The sequence below is a fragment of the Jaculus jaculus genome, chromosome 2 (assembly GCF_020740685.1).
Source record: "Jaculus jaculus isolate mJacJac1 chromosome 2, mJacJac1.mat.Y.cur, whole genome shotgun sequence".
NCBI lineage: Eukaryota > Metazoa > Chordata > Mammalia > Rodentia > Dipodidae > Jaculus > Jaculus jaculus.
In genome coordinates this window covers 86,912,973-86,931,980 of record NC_059103.1, presented here as the reverse complement: position 1 = coordinate 86,931,980, position 19,008 = coordinate 86,912,973, and the positions used below count along the sequence as shown (strand labels likewise).

Here is a 19,008-nt window from a genome sequence, read left to right as displayed (position 1 = left end):
TTAAAGGCAATTGTTACACAGAAGTAAAATGCATACCTAATACCTGTTAAATAAAGAAAATAGCCAGTATTCCACACCCAGTAAAAACTGGAAGTTCAATATATTGAACCAATGTTCATAACATTTCTGCTTTGAGTTCTGTAACACACTTTGAATAAACTATGGACCAAATGACATATTTTATACCATTGCTATATTAAGGTTACAGTCTGACAGAACATATAAACAAATTTCACTAACTTCTTACATTGGGTTTTGAATTATTCTCAATGTCATTCCCAGTTAATTGTATACTATATGAAACACTGTTTTCCTTTTCATTTCCCAGAAGAATCCCCTAAATATTACACCAGTTCTTCATGTCTACTTGCCTAGGAACCTAATGGAATTGAATAACTGACACCCTTTCTCAAATTTGAGTTCATTAGGAAAATATGCCTATTAAATTCATTCCCCTTTTTTTATCCAAGCCTCAAATCAGGTATTGCTTAGTAAGTGGCCTACAAAATCAATAAGTGTAAGCTTCCATATCATGTAAAACCAAAGATTCTTTGCTTTCTCTTTGGTCAATAGTTTGGGTCATAGTTAGTCAATTCAAGTGTCAAAAATCATAAAAATAGTTAAAGATCATTCTTTGATTTAGCACATTATGTCAACTTCATACCAAGTTGTTGGTAGTCATTTAAAAATCATGACAAAGCATCACTACCTGGCTATATTAGAGAGATAATTAAGGAAATGGAAAAGAAGGTTTTGGGGAACACATCTGTCCTTCCCAGCCATATGAACTATGGTTACAAAGTATTTCACATGAAACTGCAAGTGGATTTATTCACTATCACTTCTTTTAAAAAGTATGTTTAAAATGCTTGCCTTGGAGGATAAATAGTAATCACATGCTGACAAAACCTCATTTAAATGAGCTAGCATTCTTTATTTAAAAATAATATACCTACTGGACAGAGAGTACAGTGGTTATGGTACCTGAAATGGAAAAGACCCAGGTTTGATTAGCCAGGACCCAGGCCAGATGCACAAAGTAGCATATGAGTCGGGAGTTAGTTTGCAGTGGCTAGAGGCCCTGGCACACACACTCTCTCTATCTGCCTCTCTCTCTCTCTCTCTCTCTAAAATAAATGAATAAATAAATAAAATTATTTGAAAAAGAAGTAACATATCTTATTAAATGATAGGCTCTATTAAAAATTAACTGATTGGGTGTGGTGGTGCACACCTTTAATCTCAGCCCTTGGGAGGCAGAGGTAAGAGGATCACTGTGATTTTGAGGCCACCCTGTATGCATTCACTATGTAGTGAATTCCAGGTCAGCCTGAGCTAGAGTGAAATCTTACCTAAAAAAAACAAAAAAACAAAACAAAACAAAAAAACAACTAACTGATTTATCATTTCCTTTAGAATTTTAGAAACATATTTATTGCTCAAAGGACAATTTATTAGTAAATATATTGGTTGCCTCAATGCTATAATAGAATTTATGGAGATATTACATTTTATGGCATAGCAATGATATCAACAGAAAGTTTAATATTGCATAAAAATAAAAAAATGTATTTTGAGGCCTAAGTAAAAGTATTTTTCTATTGTTTCCATGAATTCAAAGCAGTTACATATTCAAAGGCATGAAGACACATTGTTTTCTAATGACTTATATTAAATTAACCTAATTTTCTAGTGTCTCATGTATTTAAATATATGGATTTGTCGAATCAAACATCCATACCATGGCATGAATATGGGAGATTTATAAAACATTTTTAAGACCTCAACAAAAAAACTTAGCATCAGTATTAGCAAGAAAGATTCATCCCCTAAAGCTAAATTCTTGGGAAAAAAACAAAACAAAACAAAATCTTCAGTGACTATTATTAGAAGCATTTATAACAGGAAAATATTTAATTTTACTCTGTGTATTATTTTCAATCATGTCAATGTGTTTAATTTTTGGAAGTATTAAGCAATTGTATTTTATAGTAATTTGGAAAAGAATAGTAAAGGGTTTTCAATTACTGGTACAATCTAGAATATCCAATACTTTCTTTGATAATTACTTCATTTAAAATATTGTTTTTATAACATAGAAACTATTTAATTGATATCTCTTTCATTTATTTTTCTTAAATAACTCTATTTTCACAATTCTTGTATTACATTTTCCTTTTATCTTATTCTTTTTTCTTTCTGAATGATAATTTTACTTAAAATTAAAGTCAGGTCATACATTAATATCATATAAGGTTTTGCATGCTAACAAAAGAAAATAACTGTAATATTCATGCAACTCATAATGATCAAAACCTTTTAAATTGTTTGATGATATTTTTGATAAATATTTCACAACATTATGTGATTGTACAATCTTCAAATATTTTAACATAAATAAACATTTAAAATAAGAGAGTGGCTTTGTTAATCTTTTAACCAATATTTGGCCTGAGGCCTGTCAATAGTCCATCATGGATGAGAGAAAGGTTCATGAGGTTCCATACCTGCCTGAGGAGGAAGTAGTGGTTGGGGGAGATAGTTGTTTTCTTCAATGATGTAGTTAGTGGTATATGGCCCATGCTTCAGGAAATATCCACCATCCATACTCATGCAGGCAACCCTATCAGAGCTCCAATGAGAAGCACCCTCTAATTTTTTGCCCAAAACAAGGCTATACCCATCAAATCCTCTATAAATTTACAATGCTTATGCCCTTTAACTTTTGCTTATTTCACTCTCTGATGGAGAATCTTTTTCTATTTTTCAGACCGCAGAAAGAAACTAGGACAGCCAAAATCAATCAATAAAACAAGAAAAGATAGCTGACTCCCTGGCAGGAACTGAGTCACCCCCCATGTATCAGCTAGGGCCCATGTGAAACTACAGAGGAAGTGTCTAGATGAGCAAGAGTGTTACTTCCATGGTGAGCCTGAGAGCATACTTCATAGCGAAGGAGACAGACCTTGAGGGTAATCAACATGCACCAAGACAGAAATCCAAATCCAGAAGCTGCTGAGAACTCAACACTAAAGTAGAATTAAAATATACCACCACGTCTCAGGGAATTTTGCAAAAGAGGGGGATTGTAAGAGTCGCAGGGTGGGAGCCATTATCCAAAGGCACTGCTAGTGCCCCAGTAGCTGACTGGTGCTCACACCACCCACAGCCCCATGGTGAATACCAGCAATCCCACTGTGGAGAGCCCTCAGTAGAATGTGGGAAAGGAGAAGAGAAATGATGGTTCAAACACATGATGTGTCCATACAAAGTTTCTACTTAATTAAAGCAGAATAAAAATAGCAATAGCTACAGATTTAAAAAAAAAAAAAAGAAAGAAAAAGAAAAAGACAAAAAAAGCTCAGTGGATCATGAGACACACAAAAATAATGTGAACAGAATGCATTATATAGATGTATGAAATTGACAAAGAATAATTTTTTAAAAATAAGTGGATTATGTGACATCAAGAAAAGTTAGATAAATAGATAATAAAATATACCTTCTCTACCTCTACATTTTAGGAAGCTCTGTGAAAACAGATATTTTCCTTCCCCTAATTTATAATAAGTCTAATGCAAATTTATATTGTATTATGGTAAACATATCTAATAATTCAATATGCAAACAATGTGATTTTGGTTTTACTTAAACAGTGTTGGCAGCTTCCATTTACAGGTTTATATTATAATTCTTGGAAGTATGTAATAATTTCTAACAGTGGCTGTCACATTTAGACACTCATTTCTGTAGAGGAAAATCATGGGCCCTATGCTTGGACAGAAGTCAGATGAGGAATATTGACAAATGGGGAGGTCTGGAATAAAAAGAAGGATCCAGTGACAGGGTATTAGATACTGTACTACAAACCATTGGTATGCTACATTCATGGCTGCTTTATATTTGACAGATGTTCAGATCTCTGATGTGTAAGGAGGAGAATTTAGAAATTAGAATTAATGACATTAACCACTTCTTTAATTTAGAGTTGAAAGTAAGTTGTTAGAGTTGAAATTTGACAATAGAGGCAATATGATCACTGTGTAGTAGGTGAGAGTCTAGGACAGAAATAGGATTTCAACTGTCCTTTGCTTGTCAGGTGTTTGTGGTGTTTGCTGTAATATTATCTACGTGGGAAAGGTTACCCATGTCATTCATTGTTCAGCATGCTGCTGAAAACTAAGTGGTTATGGGAATTATCAGAGTGCCTTGCTTACCATGCATAGATATGGTAGAAGAAAAAAAATTCTGATGTATGAATATTAAATGAAGTAGATGAGTAATCTATAACAGAAGAAATCTTAACAATATCTAGAAAGATGTCACACACCTGGCTGAATATCTAGAAGTAAAGCCTTTATTTGCCCTAAGATAACACTCACTTTTATGTCCATGATTTATGCATGTTGTAATATCACCTAAATTAAAGAGATAATGAAATGTTATAATGTACTCAGGCTGGAATCTTCTTAGGATGTGTGTATACCATGGATTTGCTTTTTGATTTGCCACTGAATTATTACTTCTTCTGAGTGACATTTTAGAATTTAATTAGTTATTTTTACATAGGTTATTTTTTTATATTCCTTCTCCCAAGTCTCCATTTTCTTTTCCTGAGGACACTCCTCAGTAGGGTTATTGACATTCACTATGGGGTAACTAGAGCCTCTCTCAGTCTCAAAGTGAAAGGTTGTACTGACCTCTAATGTAAAAGAAAAAAAAAAAAAAAACTTCTGTGACATTAGTGAGTCAGGCAGTACAGTTTTCCAATAATTATATCTAATCCAACCATACACTGAAGTAGGAGAGAAGATACATGAAACACCCATCAGCAGGACTAAGACAACCATGAGCAGGCTTGTGCCACTTGATGTCTAGATTTCCTCAGTTGATGGCAAGCAAGATGTATTCACCATAGATGTTAGTTTAGATCCAGTTTTCAATAATCTCTGAAAGATGAGAGATTTTTTTTCCTATAAGTAAATGTTTTGAAAAATACCTCCAACACACTTAGCTGAAGGTCAGCAGTGAACATGAAAATACTGTCTCTCTTCCTGCGGTGCAGTCCTCCATCGTGCTCATCTGTTTCACCTGGGCTGTCTCTGAAGTGCAGGAAGGTGCAATAAAGATTTCAAACGTGGGAGCAGGATTGCCTAATATGTTGGTTAAAGTGAAATTTCTGCTTGCATTACTTTGAATTAGTATAATTCATGATAGCTATTCACAAACACTAAGGAATTTTAGAATTGTCACTGGTTGTTTTCTTGTGGCCCAGACAGACTAAATCATCCTGGGAAATTGATGCGCTGCCAGTTATGGTCATCTCACATTGTGGGTTTGCTTATAACATTTATCACAAAAGACCCAGATGTTTCCACTAAAAACTGATGGCTCACGACAACTTTGTATCCTATGGTCAAAAACGTTATAAAGATGATGGTGCCATCCTCACTGGTATAATTCTCTGTGCTTTCTAAAGGAAAGTGCTCTGGGATTTATAAATATGACTGTCATTCTTATGTCAAGTTTTCCTTTTTTGTTGATGTTAGGCATCAAATTTTGTTCCCAGGTGATTCTGTAATGCTTAAAATTAAAAAAAAAAATCTCTTTTCATAGAGTTTATATTCTCTTTGAAAGCTCAGTGAATAAAATTTTAGTGAGTTCTGTGTAATTGAATAGAAGTCATATGTAATTGAAGGTAAGTGAAGTATTAGTAAGGGATGTGAGACAAGGATAATACTATTTTAATATTTCTCTGAGATCCTAATTAGGCAAGACAAAAATGTTTTAAAAATATATTTAACAGGGACTTCTAGCTAAGATGGCGACTTAGGTACTATGCCAAAGCAACCTAGGGGGGAAAAAGACCGAAAAAACTCAGCAAAATACACCCTTTTACTAAAAAGTGAGGTGTATAGGAAATCGAAACGGCAGTGGAGAAGTAGAAGAGATCCAGAGCCCGCACAGGCTGGCTAATGCGGCCATGGCAGGTTTGCCGACTGTGGTAGCGGCAGTGCACCAGAAAGCCACCAGGCTCAGCTCCAGCCAGGAGAAAAGCCAGGTGAGGGGAGCTTCCACTCATACCAGAGCTCTAGGCAACTGAAGAAACGTGAAGGGAGAGCAGCAGTGAGCAACGGAGGAGCAGATCACAAGGTAGAAGGCCACATGGAACAGTGAGAAGACCAGAGCAGCTGCAACTCCCTTCCCTCCCCCACCGGGTGAAGGAGAGGACAGAATATCTAAGCTACAAGAGCAGGTGGCAGATCTAATACAGGCCAACAAAGAGAAAGACAAACTTATAGAAAAGTATGAGTGGGAATTTCAAGATATTCAGGACACTATGAAAAGATCAAATATAAGAATTCAGGGCATAGTAGAAGGAGAAGAATTTCACTCAAAAGGCATAGTAGGTGTCTTAAACAAAATCATAGAAGAAAACTTCCCCCAAATTGGGAAAAGGTGCCAATGCAGATACAGGAAGCCTTTAGAACCCCAGCCAGACAAAACCTGGAAAGAACCTCTCCTTGTCATTTTAGAATCACACTACCAAACACAAACCAAGGAAAAAATACTGAAAGAAGTTAGAGAAAAATCAAGTTACCTACAAAGGTAAGCCCATCAGGATTACAGCAGATTATTCAACTCAAATTTTAAAAGCTAGAAGGGCTTGGAGTGATATATTCCAACTCCTGAAAGATAAAAACTGTCAACCAAGGTTACTTTATCCTGCAAAGCTATCCATTCAAATAGACTGAGAAATAAGGACATTCCATGACAAAAGCAGTTTAAAGGAGTATTTGAAGACAAAACCAGCTCTACAGAAAATATTTGATAGGATTGTCCATGCTGAAGAAAAGGGAAAGCACACATATAAGGAACCTGGAAAAAACAAGCAATACTCAAATACTAGTTAACACAAGAGAGCACAGGTAGAACCAGAACCACAAAAAAAAAAAAAAAAAAAAAAAAAAGGCGAACATAAATACACACCTTTCAATAATATCTCTTAATATCAACAACCTCAATGCCCCAACCAAAAGACATAGGCTTGCAGACTGGGTTAAAAAGCAGGATCCTATAATTTGTTGTCTCCAATAAACTCACCTTTGTACAAAGGATAGACATTATCTTAGGGTGAAAGGTTGGAAAATGGTGTTTCAAGCAAATGGGCCTAGAAAACAAGCAGGGGTTGCTATCCTAATATCTGACAAGGTAGACTTCAGTCCAACGTTGGTCAAGAAAGATAAGGAAGGTCACTTTATATTGATTCAGGGCATACTCCAACAGGAGGACATTACAATCCTAAACATATATGCACCTAACATGGGGGCTCCCAAATTCATCAAACAAACACTATTAGAACTATGGTCACAGATAACACCAAACACAGTAGGTGGTGGGTGACGTTAACACCCCACTCTCATCAATTGACAGGTCATCCTGGGAAAAAATAAACAGAGAGGCATCTGACTAAATGAGGTCATAGAAGGGATGGACCTAACAGATATATACAGGACATTTCATCCAAATGCTGCAGAATATACATTCTTTTCAGCAGCACATGGAACATTTCCTAAAATAGACCATATATTAGAACACAAAGCAAATCTTAACAAATTCAGGAAAAATGAAATAATTCCTTACATTCTATCTGACCACAAAGGAATTAAAATACAAGTCAGTAGCAAGAAAGGCTATAGAACATACACAAATCATGGAAACTAAACAATACACTACTAAATGATGAATGGATCAATGAAGAAATCAAGAAGGAAATCAAAAAATTTATAGAGTCAAATGATAATGAGAACGCAACATGTCAAAATCTCTGGGACACAATGAAGGCCTTTCTAAGAGGTAAATTTATAGCCTTAAGTGCCTATATTAAGAAATTAGAAAGGTCACAAGTAAACGACCTAATGCTTCACCTTAAAGCCTTGGAAAAAGAAGAACAAGGCAAACCAAAAATCAGTAGATGGGATGAAATAATAATGATTAGGACAGAAATTAATGAAATAGAAACAAACAAACAAACAAAAAAATCCAAAGAATTAATGAAACAAAGAGTTAGTTCTTTGAAAGGATACACAAGATTGATAAACCCTTAGCAAATCTGATCAAAAGAAAGAGAGAAGAGATACAAATTAATAAAATCAGAGATGAAAAAGGTGGGGCTGGAGAGATGGCTTAGCGGTGAAGCACTTGCCTGTGAAGCCTAAGGACACAGGTTCGAGGCTTGGTTCCCCAGGTCCCACATTAGCCAGATGCCCAAAGGGGCGCACATGTCTGGAGTTCGTTTGCAGAGGCTGGAAGCCCTGGCACACCCATTCTCTCTCTCTCTCTCCCTCTATCTGTCTTTCTTTCTGTGTCTGTTGCTCTCAAATAAATAAATAATTTTTAAAAATTATTAAAAAAAAACAGAAAAATGTAACATCACAACAGATATCAGAGAAATTCAAAAAATCATATGGACATACTATAAAAGTATATATTCCACAAAGTATGAAAATCAGAAAGAAATGGGTGATTTCATTGATTTATATGACCTACTTAAATTAAATCAAAATGAGATTAATCACTTAAATAGACCTATAACAAACATGGAGATCTGAACAGTTATCAATAATCTCCCAACTATACAAAGCCCAGGCCCAGATGGATTCACTGCTGAATTTTATTAGACCATTAAGGAAGAGCTAACACCATTGCTTCTTAAGCTTTTCCAGGAAATAGAAAAAGAAGGAATTCTACCAAACTCCTTCTATGAGGCCAGCATCACCCTGATACCAAAACCAGGCAAAGATAGAACAAAAAAAAAATTACAGACCAATCCCCCTCATGAACATAGATGCAAAAATTCTCAATAAAATATTGGCAAACAGAGTACAAGAATATATCAGAAAGATCATTCACCCTGACCAAGTAGGCTTTGTCCCAGAGATGCAGTGATGGCGCAATATACACAAATCTATAAATGTAATACATTATATAAATGGGTTGAAGGACAAAAATCACATGATCATCTCATTAGATGCAGAGAAAGCATTTGACAAAATCCAATATCCCTTCATAATAAAAGTCTTACAGAGATTGGGAATAGAAGGAACATATCTCAATATAATAAAAGCTATTTATGACAAGCCTACAGCCAACATTTTACTAAATAGAGAAAAACTGGAAGCTTTTCCACTGAAATCAGGAACAAGACAAGGGTGTCCACTCTCCCCACTTTTATTTAACATAGTTTTGGAAGTCTTAGCCATAGCAATAAGGCAAGAGACACAAATAAAAGGGATGCAAATTGGAAAGGAAGAGATCAAGTTATTATTTGCAGATGATATCATTGTATACATAAAGGACCCTAAAGTCTACTAGCAAACTGTTAGAGCTGATAAAAACCTATAGCCATGTAGCAGGATACAAAATAAATACACAGAAATTAGTAGCCTTCATATATGCTAACAACAAACACACAGAGGATGAAATCAGAGAATCACTCCCATTTACAATTGCATCAGAAAAAAAAAAAAGTACCTTGGAATAAACCTAACCAAGGAAGTAAAGAATCTCTACAATGAGAACTTTAAAACACTCAAGCAAGAAATTGCAGAAGACACTAGAAAGTGGAGAAACATCCCTTGTTACTGGATTGGAAGAATCAATATTGTGAAAATGGCAATCTTACCAAAAGCAATTTACACATTTAATGCAATCCCTAACAATATTCCAAAGGCATTCTTCATGGAAATAGAAAAAACAATCCAAAATTACATTTGGAATCACATTTGGAATTTGGAATATCTAAAATAATACTGAGCAACAAAAATAAGGCTGGTGGTATCACCATACCTGATTTTAACCTATACTACAGAACCATAGTAACAAAAAAAGCATGGTACTGGTACAAAAACATACATGTAGATCAGTGGAACAGAACAGAGGACCCAGAGGTAAGCCTAGTTAGCTATAGCCGTTTGATATTCGATAAAAATGACAAAAATACTCATTGGAGAAAAGACAGCCTCTTCAGCAAATGGTGTTGGGACAACTGGATATATATCTGTAGAAGGATGAAAATATATTTTTCTCTCTTGCCATGCACAAGAATTAAGTCCAAATGAATTAAAGACCTTAACATCAGACCTGAAACTCTGAGATTGCTAGAGAGAAAAAGTAGGGGAAACCCTTCAACATACTGGTCTTGGCAAAGACTTTCTGAATACAACCCCAATTGCTCAGGCAATAAAACCACAGATTAATCACTGGGACCTCATGAAATTACAAAGGTTTTGCACTACAAAGGACACAGTGAGAAAAGCAAAGAGGCAACCTACAGAATGGGAAAAAAATCTTTGCCAGCTATATATCTGATAGAGGATTAATATCTAGGATATACAAAGAACTCAAAAAGTTAAAGAATAAGGAATTAAACAAGCCAATCAAAAAAATGGGCTATGGAGCTAAATAGAGAGTTCTCAAAGGAAGAAATACAAATGGCATATAAGTATCTAAAAAAAAAGCTCTACGTCACTAGTCATCAGGGAAATGCAGATTAAAACTACATTGAGATTCCATCTCACTCCTGTCAGATTGGCCACCATCATGAAAACAAATGATCATAAATGTTGGTGGGGATGTGGAAAAAGAGGAACTCTTCTACACTGCTGGTGGTAATGCAATCTGGTCCAGCCATTGTGGAAATCAGTGTGAAGGTTCCTAAAACTGCTAAAGATTGATCTACCATATGACCCAGCTATAGCACTCCTAGGCATATATCCAAAGGAATCATCTCATTTCCTTAGAAGTACATACTCAACCATGTTTATTGCTCCTCAATTTATAATAGCTGGGAAATGGAACCAGCCTAGATGTCCCTCAACTGATGAGTGGATAATGAAGATGTGGCACATTTATACAATGGAGTTCTACTCAGCCGTAAAGAAAAATGAAGTTACAAAATTTGCAGAAAAATGCTTGAATCTGGAAAGGATTATACTAAGTGAGTGAACCCAGGCCCTGAAAGACAAGCACCACATGTTCTCCCACATATGTGGATCCTAGCTACAGATGATTGGGCTTCTGTGTGAGAAGGAAAATACTTAGTAGCAGAGGCAAGTAAGTTAAAAAGGAGATATAAAGGGAAGAGAAAGGAAGGGAGGAGGATACTTAATAGGTTGGTATTGTATATATGTAAGTACAATGATTGAGATGGGGAGGTAATATGATGGAGAATGGAATTTCAAAGGGGAAAGTGGGGGGGGGGAGAAGGACATTATCATGGGATTTTTTTTTATAATCATGGAAAATGTTGATAAGAATTAAATAAAAAAAATGTAACAGGAGTATAATTTAGATTAGGCAAAAGAATGAGGGCATACAAGTTACCAAGGTGGACTTTCATTATGTCTGGCCAATTTGAGAAACTGAAAGGTGTTAAACAGTGGGAGTCAGGATGGAAGAAGAAAAAGAGATAAAGTGGAAGGTGAAGGTAAGGAAGTAGATTACACCAATTTCAACTGCATCCTGTCTCTGTTCCCCACACCACTACTGAAAATTTTCCTTGTGTGATATCTTTTAATTTTTAACTTAGGTCTAACCCTACACAAATATTTGATGAATGAGTCTATTATTAGTCTCCTAGGGCTGAATATTGAATTTTTGAATTATCTTTTCTGACTAGAACATTTATTTATAAATTTTGTATGATATAGTTTGCATCAATGATATATTGGATTTATTAGTAAGTAGCTTTCCATTATGTTTATTTACCAATTCAAGGATATGTGTGTTATTTCTAGTTTGGGATAATCTTTTTTTTACTTAATTTTTTTGTTCATTTTTATTTATTTATTTGAAAGTGACAGACGGAGAGAAAGGGAGAGAGCGAGTGAGCGAGAGAGAGAGAGAGAGAGAGAGAGAGAGAGAGAATGGGCTTGCCAGGGCTTCTAGCCACTGCAAACAAACTCCAGGTGTGCACCCCCTTGTGCATCTGGCTAACGTGGGTACTGGAGAATCCATCCTCGAACCAGGGTCCTTAGGCTTCACAGGCAAGTGCTTAACTGCTAATCTTTACTTTAAAAAATACATTTTTTGTTATTTCCAGTGAGAGAGAAAATAGAAGAGAGACACAGAGAATGGGTATACCAAGTCCCTCAGACACTGCAAACAAATTTCAGATGCATGCACCACTTTGTGCATCTGGGTTTATGTGGGCACCAAGGCAACAAACCCAGGTTATTAGGCTTTGAAGGCAAGTGCCTTAACTGCTAAACCATTTCTCCAGGCTAACCTTTACCTTTTGGTTAGGTTCTTATTGTGAAGCCCTGGCTTAGCACTCAATACCCAAAATAGTATATGTACTCAATACAATAGTACATGCTGGCTTTGAACATATGATCACCCAGCTTCACACGTCTAAGTGTTTTGATATTTTGCTTATATACCTGTAGCACCATAATACTCTTAGACTAATATGCATATGTGTTTTTGTATGTGTATGAGTATTCATGAAGTGTGTTTATATATGGATCCAAGTATGTCATGGCACATATGTAGAGGTCAAAGGGAAACTTCCAGATGTCTTTCCTTGCCATTCAACTTATTTGAAACAGAATATATGTTATGCTCCTCTGCATATGTCCAGATCTTAGCAGATTATCAAGCTTTGAAATTCACTAGACTCTCATTGCTGGTAGAAATCACCCAACCAAGAGCAGCTTGTGGGGGAAAAAAAAAAAAAAAAAAGAGGTATATTTGGGTTTACATGCTTTAGGGAAAAGCTGCATGATGGCAGGGAAAATGAAGGCATGAGCAGAGGGTGGACATCACCCCCTGGCCAATAGTAATAGGAAAGTGTGCCAAACACTGGAATGAGGAAACTGGCCTTAACACACATAAGCCAACCCCCACAATACACTACGTCCAGGAGGCATTAATTACGAAATATCCATAAGCTTGGAATCTAGCATTCAGAATACCTAGGTTTATGGGAAACACCTGAATCAAACCACCACACCCACCATAGTATGGTTGAGGATTCACTCTATTATCTATCTTCAAGGATAAATATTTCTATGGTATCAGTTCATTTCAGGTTTAGTTTTGTATTTTTTCCCCATGACTCCTTTCTCCCCACAAATTCTTCCATCCCCATTGTATGGGCCCAGAGTTGCCTATCAGGTATGTTAGCTGATCCAGGTTAGCAACCACAGATTCAGAAGACCATGTTGCATTTGTCTTTCTGCGATTGTGTGAGTTTGCTGTTACATGTCTGTCCATTTTAGTAAAAATTTCACTGGATTGATTTTTCTTACTGCTGAGTAGAATTCTATTGTGGGTTTGTAGCAGACAGATTCAGGTTCACTGAGATGAACTTCCAGACCAGGCACAGTTATGGAGGAAGGGATATTTATTGAAGCTTACAGATCTAGGGAAAGTTCAATAATGGCAGAAGAAGCTGGCCTGCTGTCACAGGTCCAAACACAGAGAGAGAAGCACCAGCCTAAAGCCAAAAGCCACAGCACACTTCAGGAACTGCTGATAGGCACACTTTGCATGTCTTTAGATTGAAATATGAAACCCACCATCACACCTTAAGATACACCCAGTGACACTGCCTCCAGCCAGGTGGCTACAGATGCAAATTACAAACAAATAAACAACTGAATATATTGGAGGCCATCTATTCAAACCACTCAGGGTTGATTCCAGTTATTAGCTATGACGAATTAAACAGCTATAAATTGGTTGAGTAAATATCTGTGTAGTGAAGCCTGGAGTATTAAGGGTAAATGGACAGTAGCTCTATATTCACCGTTTTCAGGAATCTACATATTGATTTCTATAGTGGTTGTACATGTTTATATTTCCACCAAAGGTTAATTAGAGTTCCTCTTCCTCTCCAACATTTCTTGTTGTTTGATTTTTCAATTGTTGACATCCTTACTGGAGTAAGTTGGAATCTCACAGTTGTTTTAATTTGCATTTCCCTCATGGTTAGTGATGTTGCACATTTTCTTAAATGTATTTTAGCCATCTATATTTCTTCATCTTAGGATTCCCTATTTAGTTCTCTGCCCCATTTTTTGAGTAGGTTGTTTGATTTTTGTTGTTTATTTTTTATTATTTCTTTGTCAACTCAGGTACTAGATCTTTACCAGTGATATAGCTGGCAGAGGACTAGTCCCTGGATTACTCCTATTCTGTGAGTAATCTACTGTCTCTGATTATAGGATGTTTGTCTGTGCAAAAGCTTTTGAGTTTCATGAGATCCCATTGGTTGAATTATTGTTTAATTACATGGACTACTCCGGTTTTATTCAGGAAGTCTTTTTCCCACTCCTATATAATGGAAAGTTTCTGCTATGTTTCCTTTCAGTATGAGAACAGTTTCAGGTGTTATATTGAGGTCTTTAATCAATATTGATTTAATTCTTGTGTATGGTGAAATGAGTGGATCTTGTTTCATTTTTCTATATGTGGTTATCCAGTTAGTCCAGCACCATTTGCTGAAGATGCCATCTTTTCTCTAGTCCATGTTATTGGCACCTTTGTGAAAGACAAATTAGCTGCAGTTACTTGACATAAAGGCCGGGTCTTCAATTCACTTCCATTGGTCTATATTTCTGTTTTCATTCCAGTACCATGTGTTTCTGTTATTATGGCTTTTAAATATAGCTTAGATCATGTATGGTGAAATCTCCGGAGGTGTTTCTTTGGTTGTGGATATGTTGGGATATCCAAGGGTTGCTGCCATTTCATATGAATTTTTTTTTAAATATTTTTTGTTCATTTTTTATTTATTTATTTGAGAGTGACAGATACAGAGAGAAAGACAGAGGGAGAGAGAGAGAATGGGCGCGCCAGGGCTTCCAGCCACTGCAAACGAACTCCAGACATGTGCACCCCCTTGTGCATCTGGCTAACGTGGGACCTGGGGAACCGAGCCTCGAACCGGGGTCCTTAGGCTTCACAGGCAAGCGCTTAACTGTTAAGCCATCTCTCCAGCCCCTTCATATGAATTTTTAATTAAATTTTTCTCTCTGAAGAATTATGCTTGAATTTTTATTGGTATTTTTAAAAATCTTTATATTGCTTTTGGTAAAATTTCCATGTTCAAAATATGAATTCTACTATTCAGGAACATGGAAGGTCTTTCTATATTCTCAAGTCCTCCTTGATTTCTTTCTTGAGTGTTTTCATTACATACATCTTTGATTAGTGTTATTCAAAGTATTTTTTTTTCGCTATTGAAAATGGGACAGCCTTACTGATTTATTTCTCTCTATATTTGTTGTTTGCATATGACACAACTACTGATTTTTGTGTGTTGATTTTTTATTCTACCACTTTACTGAAGGAATTAATCACCTTTAAAATTTTTGAGATGGAGACTTTCTTTGGGTAACTTATGTATAGCATCTGCCAATGGGGCTAACTTGACTTCTTTCTAATTTCTATCTCTTTTATATCTTTCTCCTGTCTTTTTGCTTAGAGTAGAACAATAAATTCAAGGGTTCATTTTTCTGATCCATCCTATTAACTAATGTCTTTTGATAGGTGAGTTGAGACCAAGAATATTTAATGCAATAACCGTGAAGTTGGATTTAAGCCCTACCATGTTGGGGTGATTAATGGGATTTTGTGTTTTATTGGACTTTTTGAGCCTGCTCTAGTTTTGGTTATTTTGATCTTCTTGCAGGATCTTGAGATTGATTGCTTGACTCCTCTGGGTGGAGAATTCCCTGAACTATTATCTTTAGGGTTGATTTTAAGTTCATATAATCATAGAGTTAGTTTTTATTATGGAATTTTTTTTTTCTTTTGCCATCTATTATGAAGGATATTTTCACTGGGCACATTAGTTTGGTTTGGAATCTATAGTTTTTCAAACTTGCAAGTGTACCACTCCAGGATCTTCTGGCTTTCAGTGTTTCCATTGAGAAATCTGAGGTAATTCTGATGGAACTACTTCTGTATGTAAGGTGTTGTTTTTCTCTTGCTTCATTTAGCACTCTCGCTTAGTTTTTATTGTTTAGAATTTTCATGATGATGTGCCTTGAAGAGTTTCTTCTTTGGTCCAGTCTGTTTGGAGTACTGTTAGCTTGTTACATTCTTGTATGTTGATGTGACTGTCTTTCTAGAAGGTAGTAAAGTTCTTTGATAATTTTGTTGATTAAGTTCTTCATGCTTTTGGTCTAAATTTCTTCCCTTTCTGGTATACCTATTATCCAATTGTTAGGATGTTTTAGGGTATCCAACAGGTGCCTCATGTTCTGTTCATAAGAATTTTTGAACTTGTTAATATTTTTGGACTCTTGAAATGTTTCTTCTGTTTTCATCTTCCAGTTTTCAGGTTGTGTCCACCAAATAATTAACTGTGTTCTTGAGGGTTTCTAGAGAGGTTTTCACTATTTAAATTTGGTTTGTATTTTCTGTTGCCTTTCTTTGTATACTGTACATCCCTTTGCCAAATCCAAGATCAGGTCATATTTGATTTTTTTTTTTCAATTCATCTTGGAATTCATTCTTGGATTTACTTATGTTTTCATTAAGCTTAAGAAGCTGTATTTTGAGATCCTCTATTTTTTAGCTCACCTTCCGATCATTTAACTCTCTTTTGAGGCCTTTCTGGTTTTTGTCTATTAGGTAAAGCCCAGTGAAGAGAACTGTGTGGATTTCATTTACATGAATATTTTAGTGTTGTTTGTTTGTTTGTTGATTTGCTTGCTACCAGTTATGCTATTTTCTTGGTTAGGGGTTCTATTCCTGTTTTCTTCTTTATGTTTTCATTGGAGGCTTCCATTGTGGGACTAGGGAATCTTGTTGAATCTCCCTCAGTGTGTCATTTCATGTTGTTTCTTTTGCTTTGTTGTCTGCCCATCACAATGTGAGATCTTATTTAATTAAGAAAAAGGAATAGTTTTCCATTATAGTGTCTTCAGTGAGTGTTATGTTTTGTGCTTGAACAGAGTAGGCTAATTATGGCTTTGTATTTTGTGATGTGCAGTTTGTGGAGGGTGTAAGTGGAGCAGCCACTGTAGGCTGGTGCTAACTACACAAAAGATGATGTTGGAAGTCTAGGATCCCTTTGACCTGGTATCAGCTGTGTTTTTCCTGAGGCTCTTAGTGTGAGTGGTTGGGTGTAGCAGAGGGGTTATTAGGCTACCTGAGAGTGTGGAAATCCTCAGATTCCCAAATATGAGACTTGGTACCAACCCCTAGAGGTCTGCTAAGACATACTCAAATTGGAGTCCCACAGATATTGTCTAATGGTACTCTGGGAGCTGAAGCATTACAAGGAAAATTCTGTATTGACCAGAAGTCTCTATTATTATCACTATTTTTTACTACAGACAGCATGATGTGTGTTTTATGACACCTTTTGTACTGAAAAACAATATGATTTGTTATATTATAGTAGTTTTAAATTACAGAAATATTAATATGAAATGCATAAAATTATCATATAGTGCTTATATTTATGTACAATTAATACTAAAGAGTTTTAGTTTTAGTGACTTTTCAAATATCCTAAAACAGTTTTACTTTTCTATTGCATATATATATATTTTCCTGTCCAGGTTAGAGTTGTGGCTAAATGGTTAATTTGCTTGCTAAATAAGCATGGGGATATAAGTTTGAATGCCCAGAACCCAAATAAATGTCAGCTGGGCATGACAGCCCACTTGGAATTCCAGCCCTTGGGTGGTAGAGATGGAAAATTCCAGAGCAATTTGATTAGCTAGACTAACAAAATCTGACATGTCTGTGTTCAGGTGAAAGAGCCTGTCTCAGTATAGTATGTGGATCATGATCAAAGAAGATACAAATCATCATATTCTGTCCTCCACAAGGATGTGCACACATACATATAACCAATACTCAAGCAAAGCATACACACACACACACACACACACACACACACACACACACACTCACACACCACACATACACATGCCATGAATACTTTCTGATTTCTGTGGTCTTTATGTTAATGCTATTTTATAATTGCATATATTAAACTTATGTCATCCCACTAAAAATGTAAATACCATTTAAAACATAGATAACATATTTAATTGTAACACTAGCATATAATCAATATTTTAAGGTAAATAAATAAATGGATATTAAGGAATACACTTAAGTTAAATTGAGTATCTTCAATTTAGTCTCTCATACAAGGATCAACTTGCAATCATCATCTTTACATATTGCTTAGTATATGCATAATTTCATTGATGTTTCTACATTATTTTTATAGTAAATTTAAGGGCATAATCAACATACATGTCCAAGTTGAGATGTACTCTTGTTGTTGATTTGGATAAAGACAAAGAATGGAGGCATCACTGACTGTGTGAAAGCTGATACACCATTAGGACATCATTAGTCAGGACGATTACTGAAGCTGAAGCTCCATCATTATGGGGGTGGGGAGTGGGAGGCACTAGGAGGAAAATCTGTATAAGTATTGTGATTTTCAGAAAGCTCCTACATATCTTCACTTGACTTCAATGTCCTTGTGATTCTCAATCACTGACATACCCTTTGTTTACCAAAGTTTTAAATGATTCGATTTCTAGTTATGTTGTGTTCTAGTGAAGTATTACAGATGTGTAAGCAAAGAATAACATTTTAGTATCCCTTACCAGCTCCTGTTGTCTTGATGCTTAACAAGCACGCAAGTGAAAAGCTGATGGACTTTGTTAGCAATTTTTGTAATAATTAGTAAAGATCCAAGCTTGGAGTGCATATGGCATCCCTTATCAAATAGATAGATGCATGGTAAGACCACAGTTCTAAATGAAGTTACCACATATTTGAATGTAGCTAGAGAAGAGATCCAAAGATTCATCTCTCAGCTGAACTCTGAAGTATTTAGGGGAAAAGGGTATTGCATCAGAGACACAAGAAAAGCAGAAGCTGCTGACACAGCAAATAGGGAAGAAAGGTGTCTCTCCTTCACTATTGTGCACAAAGGGATACTGTTGAACACAATATAAG

General features: G+C 35.8%; 1 pseudogene; it reads left to right on the top strand.

Annotated features, from left to right (window-relative positions):
• Window positions 1-11,452: 11,452 nt before the first annotated feature.
• The window catches only part of LOC101603887, a 109,492-nt pseudogene continuing 101,936 nt past the window's right edge, over window positions 11,453-19,008 (top strand).